Below are 10,525 nucleotides of genomic sequence, written 5' to 3' on the forward strand. Positions count from 1 at the left end.
CCTCGTTTTGACAGTTCTTTCAATCTGACTTTTAGAAACTTCAAAATCTAACTTTGTGTTCTTGATTTCTTTGGAAAGATTAAGCTTGTAGGAGGCTCCCTAAGACTTCCTAGCTACTCTAATCACTCCAAGGAAGGTATAACACCTCCAAACCCTAAATTTACTTTGAGTATTACGATATTTTTAATGGTTATAGTAAATGAGAAGCATGATGCTTGTGTGTTTAGAGTTTGGATTGGATTTGTAGTGATTTGGATGTTGAAATCTTGTTTATAGTTAATGAAACTTAAGTATAGCTAGTAGTTCATGTGTGGGGTTATATAAATTGGAAAATCTTGAGGTTTGGGGACTGATGCAGTAAGGTTTGGATGAGGGTTGGTTGTATTGTTGGTTGTGAGTTGAATGGTGGTTGTTTGGAGTGGTTTAAAACTTGGTAATCACGTAAACATAGTCGTCGTAATGCCCAATTTCATACAACTGTTTGTTCTTAGTGTTCGGGACAGAGAGCTAACTATTGAATCTGTGACTTTGTCATGTTTAGTTAGATTATGTCGTAAGCTTCGTTTTGATATGTGGTTCGCTTGAATCCGATGTACGGTTTAGGAGAAACGACCGTTTTAAGTAACGACATTTCGCGAACGAACCATTACCCCTCTACTTACTTTGAAACCTTGGTTAAGGCCCTTAAATGACTAATTGGAGTATGAAACAATTATGTAAAGTGGATTAGGCAGTTGGTAGAGTACTCGCGAAAGAATCGCCTTAAAATTCTTAATGGTTAATTTATTAAAAATGGTGGAGCCAAGGTTACTCGAACGACTTATGTGATTCGTTAAGCGTAGAAGTGACCATAACCGAACATTAGGGTTCAATTGGTTAAAGTCTAGTTTCTTAAGTGACCGTGGGTTAATTCCGACTTATGTTGTTGTTCATAGGTTATCGGACCCACTCTGAACTTAAGTCTATCCGGGAACTCTCAGACAAGTTTTCTACCCGTTATACTGTTGTTGTGATGTAAATATATGTATATGCATTATCTTGTGATAAGTGCATGATTATTATTAGCAAAGTCTTGCGATATATTGGAGCATGTGATATGATATTTATATAAATGCCTGTTTCGTAATCTTGATATCTAATTGTTGATTCAAATGCCTATAAGTTGCATAATACATATGTTAGAGATAAGCAGTAGTTGCGTATACCCTTAGTATATGGGACCCAAAGGTGAACATTTTCTAAATCGGGAGTCGATGTTCCCGAGTATAATATATATATATATATATATATATATATATATATATTTATATATTTTTATATATTGATATAGTTTTCAAAACTATTAATCGAATAAGGTTTATTCGATAACTTTATTTTATTTAATGAATATTATTTTGAATATTCATTCGAGAACTTATGACTCCGCTTACTTTATTTAATGAATATTATTTTGAATATTCATTCGAGGACTTATGACTCCGCTTACTTTATTTAATGACTATTATTTTGAATATTCATTCGAGGGCTTATGACTCCGCTCCTTTTATTAAATATTATTCTTTATTTTATTAAAGAATAATGTTTCGATAATCAAACTTATTTTCGATTATTCAAATAAAGATCGTACTTTCATATAAGTATATTTTTGGTTATTTATTATTCATTTCAAGTATGAGTCTTAAAACTTCTACTTCAATTATTTTTATAAAGATTATCCTTTATGGGAATATTATTTAAATAATAATATTCAGATATTCTCCAACATATCGGGACTGATTTATTTTATTAAATCAGCATTACTCCAAACATTCTTAAAAATGTTTTCGAGTCTTCAAAATGATTTTGAAAGTTAGAGCGGATCCCAAAACTCACTCGAAACCCGAGGGATCCAGCTCTGTGGTGTATTTTATATTCACAACAAGGTTGTTGTTTTGAAAAACCATTTTGATTACTTGCCCAACGTTCGGGAAGTAAGTCCATCTATTTGAGTCGGCATAAGCAACATGGGCTCAGTGGGCGTCCATGAAAGTGTAAGTGGCTCAGTGGGAGTCCATCAATGCGTAAGTGGCTGAGTGGCAGTCCGGCATAGGTCCTAATACGGCCAGGGTGATGACCAGTGGAGAATTCGTCCAACTACTAGTAGAAAATGTTACTTATTGGTATCTTTGCCTGATCAGCAAGATATCGGGTTTATGCCAAGATTTTCTTCTTTCCAAATTCATTGGATATTATAACTCTGTTTATATTTTTCATAACAGAGGTTTCTAAGGAAAGTATGAGATATATATATAGGTGTATATATATCGGGACTTAATGAAATATCTCGTAACTTCATTTCTTTCAAATGATATTTCAAAGATTGAATCTATTCAAGTCTTATCTGGTAGTCTCATCAGTGTGATGAATTTTGAAACTGATTATAACTTGAATGGTGGTAGTTCAAGTAGTATTTGGAAAAGATATAAGTATATTGGAGTATCTTGTAACTTCATCTTTTAAACTTATATCTAGTAAATGATTATCTTATGCATGTCAAAGATTTTCAGAAAAACGTTGAGACAAGGTTAGATAAATGAGATCACCTTGCAACGATATTTTTATATAGTTATAAACTGGAACTCTGTGTATATTATACATGTCAGAGGATTTCAAAGATTGTGAAAAGTATATATGTATATATATACTGAATATTTTGTGACTTGGTCGCGTTAAGATAACAAACTTGGTTCATTTCTTTTTGACCAAGACTTTCATGAGTACTATGAGAATGCTCATATATTATTAATTATTATACATATTATTTCGGTGGGCTTGTTGCTCACCCTTACTTTCTTCTTTCATCACACAACAACAGATATACAAGATGAACAGGATCAAGCTCCCAATTCGCGAGCCGATAGGAAATGTTCCGCAGTTTCCTGTAGGCGTTGATGGCGTTGTAGCTGAGGTAGGGTTTACCAATAGGTTAGACTTTCAACTTTTGATGTACCAGATTTGTGTATATTTATGAATTGTAATAATGGCAAAGAATATGTAAATTTATTCAGAAACCCTTTTGAGGTGTAATGACTTATAATTGTGGAAGAAAATGACTTGTGTTATTGTTTGGTATTCATCTCTGAGACTATAACTTGTGGTGTGTGTATATTGTGGGGTCACAGTACGCAGTAGTTGGTTGATTATTAAGATTAAGTATTATTAAGGGAAATGGAACTCGTGACAACCCGGATCCCCGACCCCGGATTTGGGGTGTTATATTCAGCGATTTCATAAGCAACGACTTTCAGCGATTGATTTCCTTTGCTAGGTTTTGCACAGGCTTTCAACGACATAATTTCGTAGCTTATTTTCACGATAACTTATGACGATTTTTTTCATTGCTAATATGTGCGATTACTTTTAGCGACCGAATTTTGCAACAAAATTTAACCACCATTGTCCGTCACAAATCTTACAAAAATTTTACTGGTTTAAGCTACCATTTACCACTAATGCGATTGTTGGTGTATTCGGTCATAGATTAGCTTTTTTCTGTTAGTGAAATCATTAATTGTGTTAGGCTCCTACGATGCATTTAAATTAAATAATTATATGTATTTCATAAAAATAGATTTTTAAAAGAGTTAACTCGTTAATATTAGGCTAAAATATATGTTAATATTATAATTTGGGTCAAAAAGAAGTTTTATGTGTTCATTTAGAATACGTTTGTAAAAGAGTTAGGCCCATTTATAAAATCTTTAAAAATGTGTTTATATTATATTTTGGGCCTATGTAGTAAAACAAAATATTAAAACCCAAGTAACAAGAAAGAGGTATCATGCCAACCGACTATCAAAAATTTTGTCTTCCAAAATATAATATAGATGTGTGCATTTAATCTTGTTTCTATGTGTGTATATTTCTGAAGCCCTTGCTCATTTTCAGCCACAATCTTCTTCTTTCCTTCCTTCCTCTTTTCACCTGCTATATCCATTCAAATCCTTAATCGAGATATCTAATTGATTTTAATTGATTTTACTTCATCTATATTCGCCACAAATAGATATATCAGATCAATCTTGATTCGACATCAAATGAATTAAGATATATGTCATCTTAAATATGATCTCAATTCGAATCTGTGTTCGATGCCTTTTGAATCTGAAATCCAATCCCAAGAACTTTAAACATGATTCAAGGTAAAATTCTTTGTAACGGGTGTATCATCAAATATTTTCATTTTCTATGAATGCTTACACCGTAAAAGTTAATGTTATCTATTGCTTTCAGTAAATAATGAAGAAAGTGCTCCATAAAGATCGTTGGGATGATTCAATACCTAATAAGGTAATTTCTTTTAAAATTCTTCAATTGATGTATCTTCATCATTTATTATATTCATTAACCTTTTTAATAGAAGAATGATTGTAATCCCTTGTAGATGAATTTTATCGAACTCGGTGATTAATTATGTTCTTAAAGACCGAGGTCCCTGAAGCTGTTCTTTTAATTTTGATATATTAAATTTTTTAACAAAATTAAATAAATAAATTCATATGAATGTAGACATGTATATATAGTTACTTGACTCATGTATATATAGTTTATATCTTGTATCTGTAATAGATATTGAATATAAAATCATCAATTCATTTTATAAAAATTACAAATATCATAATTCACTAATATATAATATAGAAATCACTAAAAGTTATCCCCAATATGCAAATACACCATCATATCATTAACATCATCACGATTGTCATTCTTCGATTTACTCAGATCACCAAAGTCACCAAGGTTCTATCATTTTACACTCTTTGTTTGCCCAATTAAACTTCTCTATCACTTATTTCAACTTTCAATCTCATTTTCTCTCTTCAATTTACATCTCACTAAACCATCTCATTACCACCACCACCACCACCACATATCTTAAAATATCTTAAAATTTTATCTAATATATATCTTAAAATTTTAGAGCAGCTCGTCACATAACATGGTATCAGAGCCTAGTTTACGGAGGGTCGGGTTGGAGTCCCCCACCCCCATTTGTTTAATTTAATATTTTTTAGTTAGTATTGGTAGTTATTATATTTGTTCTTGTCAATCTTAATGAAATGTATCATTCTCTTCCTCCAAATGCCCGCTAAAACTTGATTCTACTACTCTTTCAACTAAATCTTTTTCAAAATCAATGTGTGTACTTATATTCAAATTAGTTTCCGTACCAATTGAAAACTTTTCCACATAAAGTTCCACAAAGGACTCTGACAACAAACTTTTAATGTTTCGTCTTTAATATAATAATATAGATGAGGATAGGAAGACGTAGTAAAATTTAACAAAAAATTAATATATATTTAATGTTAAAACTAATAAAATCTAATAAAAATATCAAAAATTATATGAAAAATGAATCAAATATATCATTTATTAATCTAAAATATCAAAACATAAGTAAAATCTTTTTAACTGACGCAAAAATAAATATGATAATCAATACATTTTATACAAATTTCCACTACTAAGAGACTAACTTTGAATGATCATATCCCATCCATATCTTAGTCATTTTGAGTGATTCAAAGTGCCTCGGAAAGCTCTCTCAGAGGAGACCGAGGAGACCACATTCCAGGTGTCACTCTTCGCGCGCACACGACATTTGTTCACTTAAACTATGGCTCAAATTGACTTGATAATGTAATGTGGGACTACTACCCACATTTTCCAACAATAGTTTTATAGAGAAATATTATTACATCTCTACTTTAGCTCATAATATACTAATTATGTACTCTTCGAAGTTTTATGAGTCTCTGCTTCATGGCCAGTCTTCAAGAAATTTATATTAGGTATTTATTTTATGCAAGAAGTGTGGTGTAATGTTTCATATAGTATTCATGTTTTACTTTCATTAGGTCTTTATTTCATTTCCACTACATCCCTCCTCCTTTGCCCTGTCTGCGCTGGTACCTTCCTATACAACGGCTCGAAATCTCTCATTCCGCCCAAAATTCCATTCCTTTGGTGGCTCCCTCCAATGATTTTCCCCATCTTCTTCCCCAACACTTCTCTGGTTCCGATCAAAATCGTCAATTGTGCTTCCTGATAATGACATTTCTGGCACCGGCGCCAGCACTGTATAGGTGCTAGTGGTGGTGTGAATGAGGTCCGGTCAAGAATTGAGTATGTTACAGGTTTTTCTTGTAATGCTCAGTCTGTTATGAACGAGATCACGAATGTAGCAATTAATTTGAGGAGGAATGTAGGCGATTCTACTGTTGGACCTGGTTTGACTGAGCGAAAACCGCAGATATCAGAGATTCGTCACTATAGGAATGGGAGTCCAGCTGCATCAAGAGCTGTTGTTCAAGTGCTACCAAATGTGAGGATTAGCAATGAAATGATTGGGAGTGGTGTTACCAACTGTGCAGTATGTAGGGAGAGGTTTTGTCTAGGTGATTTATGCAAGCATTCTCAGCGTGTAGAGTTGACGCAAAGTTCTATGCATCAAGTCATACAATGAAGACAACATTCACAAATCCGTCAAGTACAATGTCTGGTCTAGTACTCCGGATGGAAATAAAAAACTAGATGCAGCTTACCGTGATAAAATGGCCAAAACAAGTCAATATATTCCATCCTTCAGCTCGCTGTGGGCGATATCATATATTAGATATAGATGGCACAGTTTCTACTATTGCAATTTTTGCAGCATAATGGAATCAATGGATGGCCTCTCATTGTAGATACATCCTTTACCTGAGCAGGTTTGAAATTTAACTAGATGATCTTTCTTATTAAAGTTTTTATACTGACTTGTATATTAATTTTGTAGTAAACAATGAAGAAAATGCTCCGTGAATATTGTGATAGAAGACTGAATGCCTTATAAGGTAATTTTTTTTTTTACAATTTTCAATTAAAGTATCTTAATCATTTATTATATTTAAACTATTGATTGGCGATCTGAAGGATCACAATCATTTTTAAACGATTTTATCAAACTGGATGATTAGTTATATGTTTTGTGAAGACAGAGGTCCGTGAATGAACAAAATTACTGTATTATATATATATATATATATATGTATTATTCAACATAATAAGTTGTTTTTTTTCAAAAGGTGATCAATTCATAGCAAACAAATGTGTAATATTTTCTGTGTTGATGATACTGTTTTTTGTCTTGATGAGAACAGTGTTGGAAGTGCACTTAGGAAGGGCCTTGTTTCACCAAGTTTGATTCCACAGTGTATTTCGAAAGTATTGTGCAAGCTAACTTAAGTGAAGGAAAACTTGGAGAAATGGATGTCAAATGATGAGCTCTTATTTGGATATCAAGACAATTATTTTCACTAAATACATCTGGGTAAAGGTCATTCAAATTGATCATATCTTTTATTACAAACATTTTTTAAAGTTGTGAATGTTTTAATTCATTTTGATATCACATGAATGCTGGTGAAATTTCAAGTGAAGTTATATATGAATTTACGACAGTGTGGAAAAAACAATGTGAAGTTCGGGTTTTAAATTGGGAGCTCAAATATTTTGTTTAAATAAATAAACTTCACTTGTCTGCATGCCCTTATCTACATAGCTACCTAGCTATAGCATAATATAAGTGTTTTCTTAGGATTCTAGATTACAAACTCTGCACTGCTGCTCTGTACTCCTGTTAGTATAAAAGACAAGAGAGGAGCTCAACTTTCATTTTACCTAGTTATCTTTTTTTGTAAGTTTTAGTTTTAGTGATAGAGATTACAGTAATATGATTCCTATGGATTGTAATCAGTAGAGATACATTTTTTCCTTCATGTAGTACATTGTTCACGATAGTAAAACCTCCAATGTTATAGTTTTTCAGAGGGGTAATAGGTTAAAAACATCACTAAACATTAGGTAGTAGTTCAATTATGTTTTAACTTATTTGTCCGTTTTTTAAAGTTTTTTTATCTAACATTCACTATACGTGGCTCTCATGTCAAATAAGGTCATTGTTGGTCAAATCTTACCAATTTTGCACCAAACAGAAAGTTGACGGTGGGGTTTGCGCAAAACTGACGGTTTTTTAGTGAAAATCGACTGTTTTGTTGGTTGGTTTCCAATTTCAACTCTGTCTTGTCGTATATCTAACCCCCAAAATATCCAAAAGTATTAAGAAATACATGAATTGGGTTTTATGCGTGTTGTATGCCTGTTTGTAATCTAGTTGATCTAAAATTTGATAGCACTTCAAATTTATTATACAACAGATTACACTCTACATCTACCAGAAGTATGTAGTACAGCCATCTTTTAGATTAACAGAACAACACAATTACAAACTTCAATCAATATTAGTTAAACCAGCAGATGTATCACAGTTGCTGCTGCTTTAGACAAAACATCTACCAGAACCGGATTCCGGTATCGATCCATTACGTCGTCTCGAGGCAGGAGGTTACCACAGTACAGCACCGTTGTGATGGTGACAAATGGCTGCGTACAAAAAGCACCAACAAACCTTGTTACTTGTCCAACCACCAATCTCATGATCAGACCCTGCAGATGATTAAAAGGTAGCTTAGCAATTTAGTAATTGACCGAGACGTTGGACGCGCGTAGATTTATAGTATATGATGTTATCTAGTACTAGTAGTATATGTCAGTGTTCATTTGTATATGCAGGCTTCACATTATCACTTTTAATTGTGACTTGTTGTTCAAGAACATGTAATATTAAAAAATCGTTAATTGATGAATTGTTTATCCCAAAAGATTTAACTTGCTGATCAAATACTTGAACCAAATTGCTTACACATACGTTACGTCCTATTTGTAGAAATATAGCAATAATTTTTTCACTAAGCCATAGGTGGACTATTGTAATATTTTTTCAAAAGCGTTACAAGCACTTTGTTGCGGTAGCTCAGAATTTGAGATCTATTATAACACCATGAAATTGGTGTTACAATAGCCGTTAACCTAGAGTTACATGAATATTTCTGAGCTCTACTGTAACACTATGAAATTGGTGTTACAATAGCCGTTAACCTAGTGTAGTATGTGGTGTTACAATGTGTATTATTTTAATTTTTTAAAATTAAAGTAAATATATTATCATAAAGTTACATTTGAAATTATATTCCGGATTAATCATTACTATAAAATATTATATTTAAAATTATAATTTTTTTAAAAATAATTACATTTAATTTTAAAAACAAATAATAATATATATAAATTACAAAAAATATTTTTTATTTATATAAATAAATAATCAGTTTTTTTGAAATAATTGTACTTGCATTAACTCAAATCATTTGAAAGTACATCTAATAGGAAGTTGGGAGCAACAGTATCCCACTGCTTAAAACCAGACATAGAACGAAACACTCTGACTAACAAGTGAGCGACTTCATTCGCAGACCTCGGTACAAAACGTACTAGCAGATCTTCAAAATACTTAATCGACTCAACACAATCACCTATAATAGAATGTAAATATGATCGACCGAAACTCTCATTACATGCATCTGCCAATAACTTTGAGTCTGTTTCAAAAATGCACCGTGTGAATCCATAATTCTTTATCCAAGACAGAATCTCCTTAAAGCTTAGAGCTTCAGCCTCTCGAGGTGACCACGACCCTTGTTTCTGCTTGCACATAGCCTTCACAAACTGACCCATTTCATCTCGGATTACTCCACCAACACTTATATTGTTCAGGTCCTTAAATGTGGCTGCATCTATATTAATCTTCATCCAGTGTCGTTGCGGTGGCTGCCATCTTTGTATACTCGACCTCCCAGCTGTCGAGATCCTTTTATTCTGCTCCAGATGAGCCCTTCTCCAAATCGCCAATAAGCTAGTTGCTGCAGTTGTTGTTCCAAATACAGAAGATGCAATACGGTTCCACACCCATTTATTACGACGATTCCATAGACTCCAACATAAAGTTGCCAACAGACCACATTGTTCCCTTGTCCCAATAGTAAACAGCCTCTTAAAATGCTCCATAATCGATTCTCCTGGTACAGTTTGACTCCACCTCGCCAGGCCTGCAGATTCCCACACCTCCTTTGCAAATTGACACTCGAAAATGATATGATTCGTATCTTCATTTTCTCTTTGACACCAGGAACATGTACTGACTACATTCACTCTTTTTTCTCTGAGTGTTGCATTAGTTGGTAAACAAAACCTACATGTTCTCCATAAGAAAAAACGAATCTTCCCTGGTACTTCTAAATTCCATATTTTTTTCCAGAAAATTTCATCTTCTACATTATCTTCTCCAACCAACTGCCTGTAGCAACTTTTAACAGTGAACTCCCCATTATCATCGAAAAGCCACATCCATGTATCAATTGTTCGTCTTGAAGATAAAGGGATATTTTGAATCAGCTGAACATCCCTTTCATTGAAAAGGTCCCTCAATATCTCATCATCCCAATTCTTCTCCCGAGTGTCCATCAGATCACAAACTTTTATATTGGCTAATTCCGGTTGCATGACTGTTGTAAGGTAACCAGTTTCCCTATCTGGTAACCAG

At 33.0% G+C, this 10,525-nt stretch overlaps 1 long non-coding RNA gene across 1 annotated transcript; it reads left to right on the forward strand.

Moving 5' to 3' along the window:
* The first annotated feature begins 3,838 nt into the window (after positions 1 to 3,838).
* On the forward strand, positions 3,839 to 8,667 carry LOC141697232 (uncharacterized). The gene is made up of 5 exons (XR_012564656.1): positions 3,839 to 4,181; positions 4,273 to 4,329; positions 5,904 to 6,755; positions 6,824 to 6,881; positions 7,188 to 8,667. It is a non-coding gene; the product is annotated as an uncharacterized LOC141697232 (long non-coding RNA).
* Positions 8,668 to 10,525: the final 1,858 nt, after the last annotated feature.

This window comes from Apium graveolens, chromosome 11 (assembly GCF_009905375.1).
Source record: "Apium graveolens cultivar Ventura chromosome 11, ASM990537v1, whole genome shotgun sequence".
Taxonomy (NCBI): domain Eukaryota; kingdom Viridiplantae; phylum Streptophyta; class Magnoliopsida; order Apiales; family Apiaceae; genus Apium; species Apium graveolens.